Genomic DNA, 19117 nt, shown 5'->3' with positions numbered 1-19117 from the left:
CAGTTTCCAAGAAGGGGCCTTATTTGCAACTGTGGTCTAGGGTATGGCTCAAGGGCTGATCTTGATCTAACCTGACTGGACATTCTCCCAGTGCTGAGGTGCTACCTGGAGGACATTTGCAGGAAATGTTTACAACAAATTTGTTAAGGTATGCTGCCTGGGGCCACGAGAGCAGATGAGGCAAAAAACAGAGGAGCCAAACAGCGTAGGAGTAAAGGCCAGGGAACAAAACGCTCTGGGGAATGGAGGCTTGGAACCTACAAGACCAGAGCGGTGCAGCAGCTTGGAAGAGGCCTGCGAGGGCCCTGCGCTCACATCGGGCTGGACTTCCAGCTCTGCACAAGCAGGACATGAAAATGAAGGCAGAGAAAACCTGTTTCACTGTGGAAGGGCTGACCCCACAGGCACACAGACCCCTTCTACTGACTCGGAGGGTGTTGTGGTTTTTGTTGTTGTTGTTCCAGATGTTTAAAGACATCTCTGTCCTATCACTCGCTGACCACCAGGCTAAAAGAACAGGAGGAAATGGCCATCCATGACAAAAGACAGAGACTTCACAATCAGAAAAGTCATTAAACAAATAACCACTGCAACAAACAGCAAGAACAAACCCCGAGGAGTAGGGAGACTCCTATTTCCAGAGTAGCCTTATAATACTCTAAACACACAGTTTAAAACAAAATAAAACAGGTCGGGCGCAGTGGCTCACACCTGTGATCCCAGTGCTTTGGGAGGCTGAGGCAGGTGGCTCGCCTGAGGTCAGGAGTTTGAGACCAGCCTGGCCAACATGGTGAAACCCTGTCTCTACTAAAAGTACAAAACTTGTCCAGGTGTGGTGATGCATGCCTGTGATCCCAGCACTCAGAAGACTAAAGCAGGGGAAGTGTTTAAATCCAGGAGACAGAGGTGGCGGACAGCAAAGATCGCACTGCTGCATGCCAGCCTGGGTGACAGAGTGAGACTCTGTCTCAAAAAAAAAAAACACAGAAAATACGTCAGTTAAGAATATTCAGCTGGGCCAGGCACAGTGTCTTACATCTGTAATCCCAGCACTTTGGGAGGCCAAGGTGGGTGGATATTCTGAGATCAGGAGTTCGAGACCAGCCTAGCAAACATGATGAAACCCCATCTCTACTGAAAATAATAAAAATTAGCTGGATGTGGTGGTACATGCCCATAGTCCCAGCTACTTGGGAGGCTGAGGCAGGAGAATCACTTGAACCCAGGAGGCAGAGGTTGCACCGAGCCAAGATCATGCCACTGTACACTGCACTCCAGCCTGAGTGACGGAGTGAGATTCTGTCTCAAAAATAAAATTAATAATAATAATAAAAATGAAAATACAAAAATTAGCCAGGTGTGGTGGTACACACCTGTAACTCCAGCTACTGGGGAAGCTGAACTCAGGAAGTGGAGGTTGCAGTGAGCAGAGATCAAACCACTTCACTCCAGCCTGGGCAACACAGCTAGACTCTGTCTCAAAAAAAAAAAAAAAGAGAGAGAAAAAGATGATTTAGCCTGAATGTGCTCAGTGGCTCATGCCTGTAATCCCAGCACTTTGGGAAGCCAAGGCAGAAGGATTGCTTGAGACCAGGCATTCTAGACCAGCCTAGGCAACATGGTGAAGCCCTATTTCTAAAAAAAAAAAAAATGACAAAACCAGCCAGATGTGGTAATGTATACCTGTAGTCCCAGCTACTTGGAAGGCAGAGATGGTTTGAGCCCAGGAGTTCAAGCCCTGGGCAAGACAGCAAGACCCTCATCGCTAAAAGAAAAAAAAATTAAAGGAAAAAAAAAAAAGGCAGCGACAAGGAACTGAAAAAGGAAGTCACAACCTAGGCAACCCTAAACAAAATGACAGAGGGCCTTCCTTATCAGTAGTTACACTGACTATAAATAGATTAAACACTCCAACTGAAAGTCAGAGATTTGTTAAATGCCTTAATTCAATAAAAAGATTAACATATGCTGGGGGGGGGAAAAACACAAAAAATAAAAAGTCAGAGATCTGGCTGGGCGTGGTGGCACACACCTGTAATCCCAGCAGTTTGGGAGGCCACAGAGGGTGGATCGCTTGAGCTGAGGAGTTCAAGGCCAACCTGGGCAACATGGCAAAACCCTATTTGTACAAAAAACATAAATAAACAGCAGCTGAATGTAGTGGCCAGTCCTAGCCACTCAGGAGGCTGAGGCTGGAAGATGGCTTGGTCTGGGAGTGAGTCCAAGGCTGCAGGGAGCTGAGATAACCGTACTCCAGCCTGGGCAACAAAGTGAGCCTCTGTCTCAAAAAAAATCAGAGACTGGACAATACAAAAAAAACATGGCCCAATTTTATACTAGCTATAAGAGACTTACTTTAGAGTCAGAGACATGAATAGGTTGAAAGTATAAGATTGGAAAAAAAAATATTCCATGCAAACAGTAATGAAAAGAGAGCCAGAATAGCTATATTAATATCAGACAAAATGGACATCAAGACAAAAATTGTTGAGACAAAACTCATATGTATCATTCTATGATGATGAAAGGGTCAATCTATCAAAAAGGTATAGCAATTATAAACGTAATAATTATAATTATAAATGTAATAATAATACAATTATAAATGTAAAGGTAGTAAACCACAGAACTCCAAAATACATAAAGCAAAAGGGGACAGAACGTTACAACATGAACTTCCAAAACACAAGAATACACTGCGTTCAATCACTAAAAACACACAAAACAACTTTGTTTTTATTCTATTCACTTATCCTCTTTTTTTTCTTTTTATTTTTTTCCTACAGTTTTGAGCAAAACAAAAACAATTTTTTTTCTTGAGACAGAGTCTCGTGTCTCCCGAGCTGGAGCACAATCATCTCACTGCAACCTCCACCTCCTGGGTTCCAGCAATTCTCCCGCCTCAGCCTCCTGAGTAGTTGGGATTACAGGCATCCATCACCAGGACAGGCTAATTTTTGTATTTTTAGTAGAGATGGGATTTCTCCATGTTGATCAGGTTGGTCTCGAACTCCTGGCCTCAAGTGATCTGCCCACCTCGGCCTCCCAAAGTACTGGGATTACAAGTGTGAACCATCACTTCTGGCCAAATTTTTTTTTTTTTTTTAGTCAGGGTCTCAGTTTCTCACTCAGACTGGAGTGCAATGGCACCGTCTTGGCTCACTGTGGTCTCTGCCTCCCAGGTTCAACTGATTCTCTGCCTGGGCCTCCTGAGCATCTGGTATTATAGGCATGCACCACTACACCCAGCTTACTTTTGGCTGGGCTGGTCTCAAACTCCTGACCTCAGGTGATCTGCCCACCTCAACCTCCCAAAGTGATGGGATTACAGGTGTGAGCCATCTTGCACAGCCCCCCAACATTTGTTTTTTTTTTTGAGACAGAGTTTCGCTCTTGTTACCCAGGCTGGAGTGCAATGGTGTGATCTCGGCTCACCGCAACCTCCATCTCCTGGGTTCAGGTAATTCTCCTGCCCCAGCTTCCTGAGTAGCTGGGATTACAGGCACGTGCCACCATGCCCAGGTAATTTTTTGTATTTTTAGTAGAGACGGGGTTTCATCATGTTGACCAGGACAGTCTCGATCTCTTGACTTTGTGATCCACCTGCCTCAGCCTCCCAAAGTGCTGGGATTACTGGCTGGAGCCACCGTGCCTGGCCCAACATTTTTTTAATTAGAAAAAGAATCCAGGTACAGTGGCTCATGCCTGTAATCCCAGCATTTTGGGAGGCCAAGGTGGGCAGATCACCTGAGGTTAGTAGTTCGAGACCAGCCTGGCCAACATGGAGGAAACCCCGTCTCTAGTAAAAAATACAAAATCAGCCCGGCGTGTTGGTAGGTGCCTGTAGTCCCAGCTACTCAGGAGGCAGAGACAGGAGAATCGCTTGAACCCAGGAGGCAAAGGTTGCGGTAAGCCAAGATCACACCAGTGCACTCCAGTGTGGGCAACAAGAACAAAACTCCGTGTCAAAAAAAAAAAAAAAAAAAAAAAAAGTTAGAAAAAGAGAAGGCAGACACCAAAGACCACATAGTGCATGATTCCATTTATATGAAACATTGAGAACACGCAAATCTACAGACAGATAATAGGATAGTGGCAGCTGCCAGGGTCTGGGGAAGGAGTAACAACTAATGGGTACAAAAGTTCTTTGTTTCCTTTCCTTTATTTGAGACAGGGTCTCACTCTGTCACCCAGCCTGGGGTGGACACAATCTTGGCTCACTGAAACCTCTACCTTCCGAGTTCAAGTGCCGCTCCCGCCTCAGCCTCCCCAGTAGCTGGGACTGCAGGTGCCCACCACCAGGCCTGCCTAATTTTTTTTTTTTTTTTCTTTGAGATGGAGTTTCACTCTTGTTGCCCAGGCTGGACTGCAATGACACAATCTCAGCTCACCACAACCTCCACCTCCTGGGTTCAAGCAATTCTCCTGCCTCAGCCTCCCGAGTGGCTGGGATTACAAGCGTGTGCCACCATGCCTGGCTAATTTTTTATTTTTAGTAGAGACAGGATTTCTCCATGTCGGCCAGGCTGGTCTCGAACTCCCAACCTCAGGTGATCCATCCGCCTCAGCCTCCCAAAGTGCAGGGATTACAGGCATGAGCCACCTGCCCGGCCTAATTTTTTGATTTGTCATAGAGACGGTGTTTTGCCATGTTACCCATGCTGGGGGGTTTCCTTCTGATTAGATAAAAATATTCTGGAATTAGGTAGAGGAGATGGCTGTACAGCATTGTGGATGTACTAAAAATGAACTGTACACATTAAAATGGACCAGTCAGCCTGTGGGTCCTCACTGGGCCTCAGTTCTCCCCACTGGCCTCCCCAAGGCTGCTGAAGACCTGGGGATTCTAAAGGGACCCTAGATGGGCTCGGTGGCTCACGCCTGCCATCCCAGCACTTTGGGAGGCTGAGGCGGGCAGATCACCTGAGGTCGGGCATTCAAGAGCAGCCTGACCAACATGATGAAACCCGTCTCTACTAAAAATACAAAACTAGGGGGTGTGATGGCGCTCACCTGTAGTCTCAGCAACTGGGGAGACTGAAGCAAGAGAATCACTTGAACCCAGGAGGCAGAGGTTACAGTGAGCAGGACCCTGCCATTGCACTCCAGCCTGGGCAACAAGAGCAAAACTTTGTCTCAAAAAACAAAAGAGGGTTCCTATTACCCACAAGTACCACTCAGGGCAAGGCTGTGTCCCCCAGCCCTCCACAGACCTCCAGGCCACCCCCATCAGGAACCCAGGGTAAGGCTGTACCCCATCCTGCCCCCCTCCCTGTCACTCTGAACCCCTCCTGCCTTACAAGGATGACGGTGGCCGTGACGGTGACCCCGCCCATGAGCCCATGGGTGATGGTTTCTGGACGGTAGGGGTACCGGATGGAGTCATTCCCATAGTAAAATCCTCGCTTATACAGGGCGTTCACCAGCGACAGGACAGTGAAGGGTAGGGAGGCTGGAGGGGGAGAAGGGCCTGGGAGCTGCGACATTCTCCAACCAGCTGGGCCGTGGGGCCCGACACCTGCCCTGCCTCAAGGCCTCCCACTGACAGCAAGGAAGAGCTCTTCTCACAGCACGTGGGAGGCCCAAGTGACACCCCTTTCCCATCGCCCTCAGATGAGCACGAACTCCCCAGGCCCTCTCCCCCTCACACCCTCCCCTCTGCTCCTTGAACAAAACGGGCAAACACTCACCTCAGGGCCTTTGCACAGGCACTTCTCTCTGCCCAAAATACCTTATTTTTATTTTTAAAAGTAGAGACAGGGGTCTCATGCTGACCAGGCTGGTCACAAACTCCCGGGCTGGAGCGACCCCCACAGGCTCAGCCTTAGCCTCCCAAAGTGCCGAGATTACAGATGTGAGACAAGGTTCTGGGCACCCAAGTGACTCTCACTTCCACTCAGTTTCATCTCCCCTCCCGGCTGTCCACGCCCACGTCCCTCTCAGAAAAGGAAAGGTCTGTTTAGCCGTGCGTGGTGGCGCGTGCCTGTAATCCAGCTACTCAGGAGGCTGAGGCAGGAGAATCACTTGAAACCGGAAAATGGAAGTTGCAGTGAGCCAGGATCGTGCCACTGCACTCCAGCCTGGCAACAGAGCGAGACTCTGTCTCAATTTATAAACAGAAAATAAATACATACATACATACATACATAAAAATAAAAGGGAAGGTCTGTTCTTTTTTCCTCTGGTCCCATGTGGAATTATGCAGTCGCCTGCAGGACACTGGACTTAATCTCTCCCTCTCCACCCACCAGCACCAGGAGGGGCCTATTGTATTCAGGACAGAGACCCTGGAGGCTGCTCAGAGCCTGGCCAGGGTAGATACTTAAACATCTGTTACAACAGGCAGGACTTATTTCAACCTAAGAGCTGGCCAGAGAAGTCAGGAAAGGGTGAAAGCAGGGGTACAGCGGAGGTGTCTTCATGCTCGACCCTGCCCATCACTGACTCATGCCAGGGCACATGCTAGACACACAGTGACTCAGGGATCAAAGGCACATTCTACTGAAGTCCACACTTAAGGAAGGTATCACATAGCACTAAGGCTCCCAGGGCCCTGCTGAGCCGACCGGCCAGGGGAGCCGGCATCAGCTACAGAGGGCAGGGGCGAGGGCAGCTCCCTGTTCCACTCGGCAAGTGCACGTCAAAAGCGTGGGATGTCTAACCCAGAGAGAAAAGAAGGCAGGGCGTCTTTGGCCCAGCAGGACAAGGACAAAAAAGTGTGGCTCTTCTGAATTCTGAGAGTCTGAGGAGGGACAGGGAGCCTCACACTCCTCCCTGCATGCCAGCTGCAAGGATCCTAGGACACTGCCTGCCTTTGATGCTGGCTGAGTCTGGGGAAATAAAGCAGTGAAGACAGCAGAGGTCTGCCTCACAGGGCAGAAAAGGCGGAGGGAATGCAGAACAGAACGGGCAGCGCAGGGGCCCAGAGCCGGGACGGTGCCTGTAGAGGTGAGCACTGGGGCAGAGGGGGCTGCCATGTAAGAGCCCGAATTCTGCTGCAGCGCAGGGGTGGCTGGCGCCGCTGTAAGTGAGGGCAGAGACCAGGGAGGAGGCTCCTACAATTGCCCCGCGGTGGAAGGTCGGGGTCACAGGACTCCAGCAGCTCCCCGCGGCTCTCAGCAGGCAGAGGCTCACACCGGTTGGCCTCCGCTTCCGACCTCCCTGCCCCAGTAACTCCAGCTAGAGACTCAGACATCCCCATGACAACCAGCCCCGGGCTTCCCTCTGCCTGGAAAGCTCGCCCTGGGGTCCCCGGAACAGGCACCTTCTCTTCCTTTGACCCCCGGGAGCCTTCCCGCCCTCACGCTGCCCCCACAGCCCCGTCTAGAACCTGTGGACTGCACTGTGACGGGCTGGAGCTTCCAGATGGAGGTGCCCTCGGCCTGGCCGCCACCCCTGGCACGCAGCAGCCACACCCAACCCCACCCCAGAGGCACCTCCCGGCTGTGCGGCCTCCAGCAGGCGACTCCGCACGGCTGCCCCTCCCTCACAGGCCGTTTCCGGAACCGTTTTGGTTACCTGTATGCTGCTGAGCGCCTGGCTGCCAGAAAGTGCCACACACATGTTTAAGTAACTGACAGCACAGCTGCTCAGGACATGGCACCCAAGGCTGGCAGACACCCCACGGGGACCTCGTGCTGTCCCCTGGCCCCTCGTAACGAGGGTCTACTTCAGAGGTCAGAGGGCTTGGCTAGAGAACCAGGAAATGCGCTGGGGAGGAACGCGCCTCCGCCCCCCCGTGATGACAGAACTGTGGGGGATGGGGCATTGTCCCTTCAGCCACAGAGCAAACACTTGGCCTTTGTTCCCGGGACCCTGAGGGGGCCTCGGGGCACCACTTCCCCCATCTGGCCCGAAAACCCGCTAGACAGGTTTGGGTCTCCCGAGGCCCCGAAGCCTGGGACCCAGCTTTTCTCTCCAAGTGTCTCCCCTACTCCCGAGGCACAGGGGTTCGAATCCCATCAACACGCTGGGCCTATGCCTATCTAATTATTATTATTTTTTTTGAGACGGAGTTTCCTTCTTGTTGTCCATGCTGGAGTGGAATCTCAGCTCACTGCAACCTCTGCTTCCCAGGTTGAAGCAATTCTCCTGCCTCAGCCTCCCAAGGACCTGGGATTACAGGCACGTGCTTGGCTAATTTTGTATTTTTAGTAGAGGTGGGGTTTCTGCATGTTGGTCAGGCTGGTCTTGAACTCCTGACCTCAGATGATCCATTCAACTCAGCCTCCCAAAGTGCTGAGATTACAGGGATGAGCCACCACACTGGCTTTTTTTTTTTTTTTTTTTTTTTTTTTTTTTTGTTGTTGTTGTTGTTTGTTTCTTTTTTGAGATGGAGTCTTGCTCTGTCTCCCAGGCTGGAGTGCAGTGGGATGATCTCGGCTCACTACAACCTCCACCTCCCGAGTTCAAGCAATTCTCCTGCCTCAGCTTCCGGAGTAGCTGAGATTGTAGGCAAGTGCCACCACGCTGGGCTAATTTTTGTAGTTTTAGTGGAGTCAGGATTTCACCATGTTGGCCAGGCTGGTCTTGAACTCCTGACCTCAGGTGATCCACCCGCCTCAGCCTCCCAAAGTGCTAGGATTACAGGCATGAGCCACTTCACCTGGCCACTATGCCTATCTCATTGTATTTCTAAAAGGAGAGGGAAGAAAAATAATTGTATTTCCATCCTCACAGTAACTCCATGAAGGAGATAATATCATTTACCTTTTACAAATGCGAAACAAAAGCTCCAGGTTTTTTTTCTCAGACAGTGTCTCACTTTGAAGCCCAAGCTTGAGTGCAGTGGCATGACCTTGGCTCACTGCAGTCTTGACCTCCGGGACTCAAGTGATCCTCCCACTTTAGCCTCCTGAGTAGCTGGGACTACAGGGGAACACTGCCACACCTGGAAAATTTTTTGAAATTTCTTGTAGAGATGGGCTCTTGCTATGTTGCCCAGGCTGCTCTCAAACTCCTGGGGTCAAGCAATCCTCCCACATTGACCTCCCAAAGTGCTCGGATTACAGGCATGGTCGCTCCAGCTTTTTTGTTTTTTTCCCCCAAGGCCACATTAAGTGGTTAGTGGCTGAGTCAAAAGAGTTCCAGGGTCTGCTGACTCCTACTTCAGTATTTTTTCAGCTAGACTACAGCCACTGTCATTCCTGGAAGTTGTCTGACAGTGGACTGAGATGGATTATTTGGGTGTGTAGCACAAACAGAAGAACATGTCTTAGGAGACTGAACCATGATGTTCTGATGGGGCCAGCATGTATTCTGGGGAAAGGTTCCATAGCTCCCATCCATGACGAGTGAATAGTAATTAGGTACCAGGCTTGGTGGCTCATGCCTGGAATCCCAGCTCTTTGGGAGACTGAGGTGGGTGGATCACTAGGTCAGTTCAAGATCAGCCTGGCCAATACAGTGAAACCCCATCTCTACTAAAAATATTGCTGGGCGTGGTGGCAGGTGCCTGTAATTCCAGCTACTCAGGAGGCTGAGGCAGCAGAATCACTTGAACAAAGGAGGGAGAGATTGCAGCAAGCTGAGATTGTGCCACTGCACTCCAGCCTGGGTGACAAAACAACACTCAGTCTAAAAAGAAGAAAATGCCAGGTGTGGAGCGATGGCACACATCTGTAATCCCAGCACTTGGGGAGGCTGTGGCAGGCAGATCACTTGAGGTCAGGAGTTCCAGACCAGCCTGACCGACATGGAGAAAGCCCATCTCTACTAAAAATATGAAAATTAGCTGGGTATGGTGGTGGATGCCTATAATTCCACCTACTCAGAGTGCTGAGGCAGGAGAATTGCATTAACCTGTGAGGCAGAGTTTGCAATGAGCTGAGATCATGCCACTGTACTCCAGCCTGGGTGGCAGAGCTAGACTTCATCTCAAAAAAGAAAAAAAGTTGGGTGTGGTGGTGTATGGTCTCAGCTACTCAGGAGGCTGAGGTGTGCAGATCACTTGAGCTCAGGGATTTGAGGCTTCTGGGAGCTATGGTGGAGACACTGCACTCCAGCCTGGGTGACAAAATGAGACCCCTATTTCTAAAAAACTAATTAACAAAATAAGAGAGACAATATGATAGTATTCATCACCAATAAGAGATCAATCACATCACCCACTGAATCTTGCCAACATGATCAAACTCTAATCTGATGGGGTGAGCATAAATCCAGCTGCAAATATGCCACAAATACAAAAGACAAAATGGGTTCACCTGCACCAGGGAAATCCAGACTTTGAGAAATGCTACAGGCCCAACAGTGTGGAGTCTTCCAAAATCCATAGAAAGAAAAAGGGATAAACCAGGCAAGGTAGCTCAGGCCTGTAATCCCAGAACACTGGGAGGTCAAGGTGGGCAGATCACAAAGTCAAGAGTTTGAGACCAGCATGATCAACATGGAGAAACTCCATCTCTACCAAAAATACAAAAATTAGCCAGGTGTGATAGCACATGCCTGTAATTCTAGCTATGCAGGAGACTGAAGCAAGAGAATCACTTAAACCTGGGAGTCGGAGGTTGCAGTGGACTGAGATTGCGCCATTGCACTCTGGCCTGGGTTACAGAGCAAGACTCTACCTCCCCCCGCCCCCCAAAAAAGGAAAAGAAATAGAGGAGAAACTTGTAAATTGTGTCTTTTTTTTTTTAATTTTAGTTTTTGGCTGGGCATGGTTGTTCACACCTGTGATCCCAATCTTTGCACTTTGAGAGACTTAGGTGGGCAGATCACCTGAGGTAGGAGTTTGAGAACAGCCAGGCCAACATGGTGAAACCCCAGCTCTATTAAAAGTACAAAAATTAGCTGGGCATGGTCCCATGTGCCTGTAATCTCAACCACTTGGGAGGATGAGACTGAAGAATGGCTTGAACCCAGGAGTTGAAGGTTGCAGTGAGCTGAGATCATACCACTACACTGCAGCCTGGGTGGAGTTAAAAAAAAGAAAAGAAAATTAGGTTTTGTAGAGACAGGAGTCTCCCTGTGTTGTCCAGGTTGGTCTCAAGCCTCTGAACTTAAATGATCCTATCACATCAGGATTACAGGTGTGAGCACTCACCCAGCCAACAAATTTGGAAATTGAAAGAGGCTTAAAAGACATAACAATGCTGGGGAACAGTTATGGGTTAGAGATGCATACTAGGGTGGCTCTAATCTAAAGAAACAGAAAGAGGCCAGGTGTGGTAGCTCACACTTGTAACACCAAACACTTTGGGAGGCTGAGAAGGGAGGATCACTTGTACCCAGGAGTTTGGGACCAGCCTGGCAACATAGTAAGACCCTGTCTTTACAGGAAAAAAAAAAAAAGTTTTTTTTAAATTAGCTGGGATTGGTGGTGCACGCCTATTGTCCCAGCTACTCAGGAGGCTGAGGGGAGACGATCACTTGAGCCCAAGAAGTCAAGGCTGCAGTGAGCCATGATCACACCACTGCGCTCCAGCCTGGGTGACTGAGCAAGAACCTGCCTCAAAAAAAAAAAAAAAGACGAACAGAAAGAAGCAATTACTGTGAACATCAGGGTTGGGGAATACTTCTGGAGAGAAGGGAGGGGCTGGCATTGTGCCCATCTCCAGCCCCTTCTGGAAGTACAGAGTCTAGTGGGGAAGACAGCAGCACAAGTGGAGATTCAGGCCACAGCACCAGGAAGTTCCCTTCCACCTTCCCGCCTCCCTGCCCTTTCCTTTGGGGAACGGGAGCATGATTTTCTTTCTTCTTTGTCTAACTAGATAGAGTTTCTGATGGGAGAATTCATATACAGGATGTATAGCATCAACATCCACAGCCAGCTGGAATTGACTGCTTTGTTGATACTCCAGCCGGGCACATCCCTGATTCCTCTGCTAAGTACATCTGGATGTTGCTGTTGTCCAGGATTCTCAGCCACATGCTGGGTACCCACTCACAGATTCTGGAAATCCCCTGGCATTGCCCCCAAAATGAGAGACACTCACTCACAGTTCTGCATAGAAATTGTCTCTATGTGTCTTTTTTTTTTTTTTTTTTTTTTTTTTGAGACAGAGTCACTCTGTTGATCAGACTGTAGTCCAATGGTGTGATCTCAGCTCTCAGCTCACTGCAATCTCCACCTCCCAGGCTCAAGCAGTTCTCCTGCCTCAGCCTCCCAAGTAGCTGGAGTTACAGGCACCTGCAACCACACCTGGCTAATTTTCTATTTTTAGTGGAGATGGGGTTTCACCATATTGGTCAGGCTGGTCTTGAACTCCTAGTCTGAAGTGATCCGCTCACATAGGCCTCCTAAAATGCTGGAATTACAGGCATGAGAAACCATGCCTGGCCATTTCTGTGTCACCCCCCTAGGCCATCCTCTGCATGTTTGTGTTTGATGAGGCTGTGGCTGTCCAGCTGGCTGTCGGTCTATTTTTTTTTTTTTTTTGAGACGGAGTTTTGCTCTTGTTACCCAGGCTGGGGTGCAATGGTGTAGTCTCTACTCACCACAACTTCTGCCTCCTGGGTTCAGGCAATTCTCCTGCCTCAGCCTCCTGAGTAGCTGGGATTACAGGCATGTGTCACCATGCCCAGCTAATTTTTTTGTATTTTTGGTAGAGATGGGGTTTCACCATGTTGACCAGGATGGTCTCGATCTCTTGACCTCATGATCCACCCGCCTTGGCCTCCCAAAGTGCTGGGATTACAGGTGTGAGCCACTGCATCTGGCCTGCCTGTCATCTTTAGTCTCTGTGTCTCCTCGATCCTTCTCAGCTGCCCATAAATTCATTTTCTTTTCTTTCATTTTTTTCTTGAGATGGAGTTTTGCCTTGTCACCCAGGCTGGAGTGCAATGGCATGATCTCGGCTCATTGCAACCTCTGCCTCCCATATTTGAGCAATTTTCCTGCCTCAGCCTCCCAAATAGCTGAGACTACAGACACATGCCACCATGCCAGGCTTATTTTTGTATTTTTAGTAAGATAGGGTTTCATCATGTTGGTCAGGCTGGTCTCAAACTCCTGACCTCAGGTGATCCACCCACCTCGACCTCCCAAAGTGCTGGGATTAGTCATAAGCCACAGTGCCCGGCCTCAGTTTTTAAACTCAGCCTGAGTGGGCTTCTCTGACTAGCAGCTAAGAGCTCTGACTCCTATGGCCTTCTCCCACCCAGCAGGAACTGTTTGGATGTTTCTGGATCTAAAATCCAAGTGTCTAAGCCTACCAGTAGTTGCAAGTGCAGATGGTCACACAATTTTTTGACTTTACAATGGCACAAAAATGATCACATTCAGTAGAAACTGTGCTTCTAGTACCGATAGAGTCTGTTTTTCACTGTTAGTATAGTATTCAATAAATTGCATGAGGGCCAGGCGCAGTGGCTCATGCCTTTAATCCCAGTACTTCAGAAGCCTGAGGTGGGAGGATCGCTGGAACCCAGGAGTTTGAGACCAGCCTCGGAACATAGTAACATCCTGTCTCTATAAAAAAGATAAAAATTAGCCACATGCAATCGTGTGCACTTGTAGTCCCATCTACTTGGGAGGCCAAGGCAGGAGGGATCACTTGAGCCCAGGAGATTGAGGCTGCAGTGAGCTATAATCATGCCACTGCACTCCAGCCTGGGTAACAGAGCAGGACCTCATCTCTTAAAATAATAAAAAATTTAGGCCAGGCATGGTGGCTTATGCCTGTAATCCCAGCACTTTGGGGGGCTGAGGCGGGTGGATCACAACGAGGTCAGGAGTTCAAGACCAGCATGACCAACATGGTGAAACCCCGTCTCTACTAAAAATACAAAAATTAGCTGGGTGTGGTGGCATGTACCTGTAATCTCAACTCTGAAGCCTGAGGCAGGAGAATTGCTTAGAACCTGGGAGGCAGAAGTAGTAGTGAGCCGAGATTGCACCATTGTACTCTAGCCTGGGAGACAGAGAAAGACTCAGTCTCATAATAAATAAATAAGTAAATAAAAATTTAAAAGTAGGTAAACTATCGCTTCATGAGGACAGCATTTCTGTTTGGGATGATGAGAAAGTTTAGAAACAGATGGTGGTGATGGTTGCACAATATTGTGAATCTACCAAACGCCATTGAATTGTACACTTAAAGGTGGTACATTTATCCAAGTTTATCATCTATTTCTACAAACATTCATGAAGCCTGGACCCCTGAAATGTCAAAGTCATGATCCAAGGTGGGGAAGGGTGAGTGGGTTTTGTTCTCCTTTTAGTACTGCTCGGTTTGTTCTCAACCTGAAATCGGCTGGGTTAACATCCAATGCTTGGTAGGGTAGGTGTATTACATGCATTTGCGGGCCAGGTATGATGGCTCACACATGTAATGCCTGCACTTTGGGAGGCTGAGGTGGGCAGATTGCCTAAGCTCAGGAGCTCAAGACCAGGCTGGGTAACATGGTGAAACCCTGTCTCTACTAAAAATACAAACATTAGCTAGGTGTGGTAGGGTGCCTGTAGTCCTGGCTACCCTGTAGGCTGAGGCAGGAGAATCGCTTGAACCCGGGAGGCAGAGGTTGCAGGCAGTGAGCCAAGATTGGATCACTGCACTGCAGCCTGGGCAACAGAGCCAGACTCCACCTCCAAAAATAAAAATAAAAATAAATAGGACAGGTATGGTGGCTCACACATGTAATCCCAGCACTTTAGGAGACTGATATAGGCAGACTATCTGAGGTCAAAAGTTCACGACCAGCCTGGCCAACATGGTGAAAACCAATCTCTACTAAAAATACAGAATTTACCCAGTGCTCACACCTGTAACGCCAGCCACTTGGGAGGCTGAGGCAGGAGAATCACTGGAACCTGATAGGCAGAGGTTGCAGTGAGCCAAGATTGCACCACTGCATTCCAGCCTGGATGACTGTGTGAGACTCTATCTCAAAAAATAAATAAATGTATTTTTAACTTAGTATATTTTCACTTTTTTTTTCAGAGATAGGATCTCTCTGTGCTACCCAGGCTGGTCTTGAACTCCTGGGATCAAGTAATCTTCCCACATTGACCTTCCAAAGTGCTGGGATTACAGACGTGAGCTTCTGCACTTGGCTGCTATTACCAATTTATGATAGATTTATGGGGACATGACCCCGTCATGAGTCAAGGAGCATCTGTAATCATGCTGAAAATGGGGATGGCTTCTGTGAGGATATGGGGGAGTATCACAAAACACAAGGGAACCAGGGCCTGCATGGGGACACCACAGGCTGTCTCTGGGTCAAACCCAGGGCTCCTTCCTCTTGTGTCTCCTGCTGCAGGACAGACCCCAGGCTCGCAGCTCTGCAAATCCACACTGTCTGCACTGCAGGATTTCAAATCCACAGCTAGGGGTTGTGGGTGATGTTGGAGCAGGAGCAGGGCAGGGGGGACACATCAGGGGTTGCACCTGCAGCCACATTGGCAGAGCAAGTTTGTTTTCCTTTTCCTTTTTTTTTTTTGAGACAGAGTTTTGCTCTTGTTGCCCAGGCTGGAGTAAAATGGCATGACCTCAGCTCACCGCAATCTCAGCGTCCCATATTTAAGTAATTCTCCTGCATCACCCTCCTGAGTAGCCAGGATTACAGGCGTGCACTAGCATGCCTGGCTAATTTTGTATTTTTAGTAGAGACGGGGTTTCACCATGTTGACCAGCTGGTCTCAGACTCCTGACCTCAAATGGTCCACTTGCTTCTGTCTCCCAAACTGCTGGAATTACAGGCATGAGCCACCACACTCGGCTCTGGTTTTCCTGTTCTGCCTGCTGGTTCTGTACAGCCTCAGCTTCTCTTCCCCCCACCCCTAGGTGATAATGAGCAACCCCCACTTCCTGAGGTTCTAGGCCACCTTCCATGAGAGCAGTTACAAGTTACATGGGAACACCAAGTACAATCTGGTGAGCTATGTCCCCACCAGACCTCGGTGGGGACATAGCTCACCAGATTGGCAGGGAGGAGCCTAACCCAGCCTGAGGCAGGGCTGGAGATCTGAGTTAGCTGAGTAAACTGAGGCATAAGGATTTAGTGGGGGCAATTTCCACAGGGCAGGGGCCTGACCAGCTGCAAGTCAGCAACAGCAAACTTCTTTGACCAGGCTCATCACATCTAGATAAGTGAGAAAAACAATAACTCCTTACTGTGTGTCCCCAGAACTCTGGGAGCAAGTGAGTGGGAGCCGTCATACTGGGGCCATTGTTTCTGTGAGCTTCCAGAAGCCTTTCACAGGCGGTGGGATTAGAATGGAGCACGGCTTGGCTGAGCGCAGTGGCTCACACCTGGAATCCCAGTACTTTGGGAGGCCGAGGTGAGTGGATGACCTAGGGTCAGGAGTTGGAGACCAGCCTGGCCAACATGGTGAAACTCCAGCTCTACTAAAAATACAAAAATTAGCCAGGTGTGGTAGCACTCACCTGTGGTCCCAGATATTCAGGTGGATGAGGCAGGAGAATCTCTTGCAACTGGGAGGCGGAGGCTGCAGTGAGCCAAGATTGCATCACTGCACTCCAGGCCTGGGTGACAGAGCAAGACTCCATCTCAAAAAAAAAAAAAAAAAAAAAAAAAAAAAAAGTCACGCAAGGGACAGAGTGGGGCTAAGTGGCTTCTGTGTTTACCTCTCCTCCAACACCCCATCTCTTCCACAGCCCTGAATTGGAGGATGCCCATGGTGTTCCACAGGTCCATTTGGGATTTTCTCTCCTGACACCACAGGATATTTACCTAAAACAGAAGCAGCACTGAGGCAGGACCCACCCAACTTCACTTCCAGGTATGCTGTCTCCTGGACAGTGGCAGGGACTGGGCTGCCTATGGGAAGTCCCTTAGCAGAAGCAGAGAGAAGCAGGGCTGAGATCATAAGTCCAGCTGAAGAACAGTAAAACAGGATGATTAAAACACTTTACAAGAGCCAGGTGTGGTGGCTCACACCTGTAATCCCAGCACTCTGGGAGGCCAAGGGGGGTGGATTACCTGAAACCAGGAGTTCAAGACCAGCCTGGCCAACGTGGTGAAAACCCATCTCTACTAAAAATACAAAAATAAACCAGGTGTGGTGGCCAGTGCCTGTAATCTCAGCTACTCAGGACAATGATGACAAAACACTTTACAAATGGCGGTCCCTCAAAACACACACAGCATTACCATTTGCTCTAACAAAGCCACTGCCATCCATGCCAAAAGAATAGAAAGCAGGAACTCAGGGAGGTATTTGCACACCTGTGCTCACAGCAGTGTGATTCACAGCAGCCAAAAGGCAAAATCAACCAACAGGTCCACCACCAGATGAAAAGATAAACACAGTATGATCCATCTGCACAGCAGAATATGACTCAGACTTAAGAAGGAAGGGAGGCCAGGTGAGGTGGCTCACGTCTGTAATCCCAGCACTCTGAGAGGTCACAGTGGGTAGAGACTCAGTCTCAAAAAAAATAAATACAGACAAAGAGAAATAACAAAGAAAGTGAGAATATATCGTGAGTGACTCTAATAAGTAAGGACAGAAAGCATTCCCAGCTGCTGATAGCATTACTACCAACCAGCTCAGTTATGCTCCTTTTCCCGGCTGGGAAGACCTGCACTTGTGTCCTGTGGCTCACCTTTCTGTACACCAGGTCAGGGATGGCTGGCCGCAGCCTCATCTGCAGCACCTTGATCCGGTACATTTTCTACTGCTTATACAGCATTTGCAGGCAGGCCGAGGGGAACATCAGCAACGTGAGGAGGTAGCCCTTTCAGGCCAGAGGCTTGGGATCACCAATAAACTCCAGGAAAAGGCTTGCATGGAAAAGAGGAAGAAGGTACAGCTGGTGAGAGGAGGTGCCCATGTGTGCTGCCTTAGCCCAAACCAGGCCAGGTGTGGGGGATCAGTCGGTATGGTTGACTTTTTCACAATCATGATCTCGGTTATTTCCCCCACTGTCCATGCTTCTTTTCAATCTGACTGCAACTCCTCAAGATCGGAGATGGTGTTTTTCTCCCCCCTTGTTATGGGCTAAATTGTGGGCTAAATTGTGTCCTCACAAAATTTGTATGTCGAAGCCCCAACCCCCGGTATCTCTGAATGTGACTGTATTTGGAAATAGGGCCTTTAAAGAGGCAATAAAGTTAAAATGAGGTTATTAGGCTGGGCCTGCAACCAGTCTGACTGGGGTCCTTATAAGAGGAGAAAATGTAGACACACAGGGAGACACCAGGGCACACACAGAGGAAAGACCATATGAGGACACAGGGAGGAGGCCAGAATCATGAGAAAGACACATTTCTGATGTTGAAGCTACTCAGTCTGTGATGCTCTGTTATGGTAGCTGAACAGACACCACTTGAATCTGGGCTGACCACAAAACCACCTTTGACCAACAGAGTAGAGTGGCTTTTGGTCTATTGCTTAGAAGCCTCTCAAGCCACCACATGAACAAGTCTGAGCTAGCTTTTTGGAATATGGAAACCCACATGGAACAGAAGGCCATCCCAGCTTCAGACACACAACTGCAGGCACATGAGAAAACCCAGCCAAGAAAAGAAGAACCACCCAGCTGAGCCCAGTCCACATTACTGACCCACATTACCATGAACTAAATAAATGAATGCTTATAATTTTAAGCCACTCACTTTTGGGGCATTTTACAACAAAAGCTAATTGATGCAGTCATGTAAGAGCTTGCTTATTTGCCCTTCTGGGGCACAGTCACTTTCTCATTAATCATTTTTCTTTTTCAGTATCCTTCTCACCCACCCTCCAGTGTCCTGAGCACAAGATCTATAGGCAGAAGCATGAGAGCTGAAGCCCTCTGACTCTGGAGGGATGCCATTAAGAAACCACCAGCCTAAGCAGAGCTCCTGAAGTCTGGACTCACCTAAGAAGTTTGGGGACAGTGAACCTGAAAACATCACTGATGAAGAGGCTGTGGGTCCCAGGAGGAAGGTAGCATGCAACACCTGCCAGATGGTTCTCAGCAGTGGGCCCCACTGCCTCCCTTCTTGCCATAGGAATGGCTCAGTCTCTGGAGCCTCCATGCCACTGCATCCTTTCCTTTTAAACACTATTGCCTTGGTGTGCCTTAGAGGAAGGGAGAGGCTGGCTCTGGGTCCCATTTTATACTCTCAGCCTCCAGCAGCAGGGCCAGGCATTAAAAGCTTGTTTTCCTAACAATGGGCTTGGGTGGGTGTAGATCCAGCCTGGCTCCCTCACCTGTGCCTTCTT

This window comes from Saimiri boliviensis, chromosome 2, assembly GCF_048565385.1.
Source record: "Saimiri boliviensis isolate mSaiBol1 chromosome 2, mSaiBol1.pri, whole genome shotgun sequence".
NCBI classification, from domain to species: Eukaryota; Metazoa; Chordata; class Mammalia; order Primates; family Cebidae; genus Saimiri; species Saimiri boliviensis.
This window is presented reverse-complemented; position numbering follows the sequence as displayed.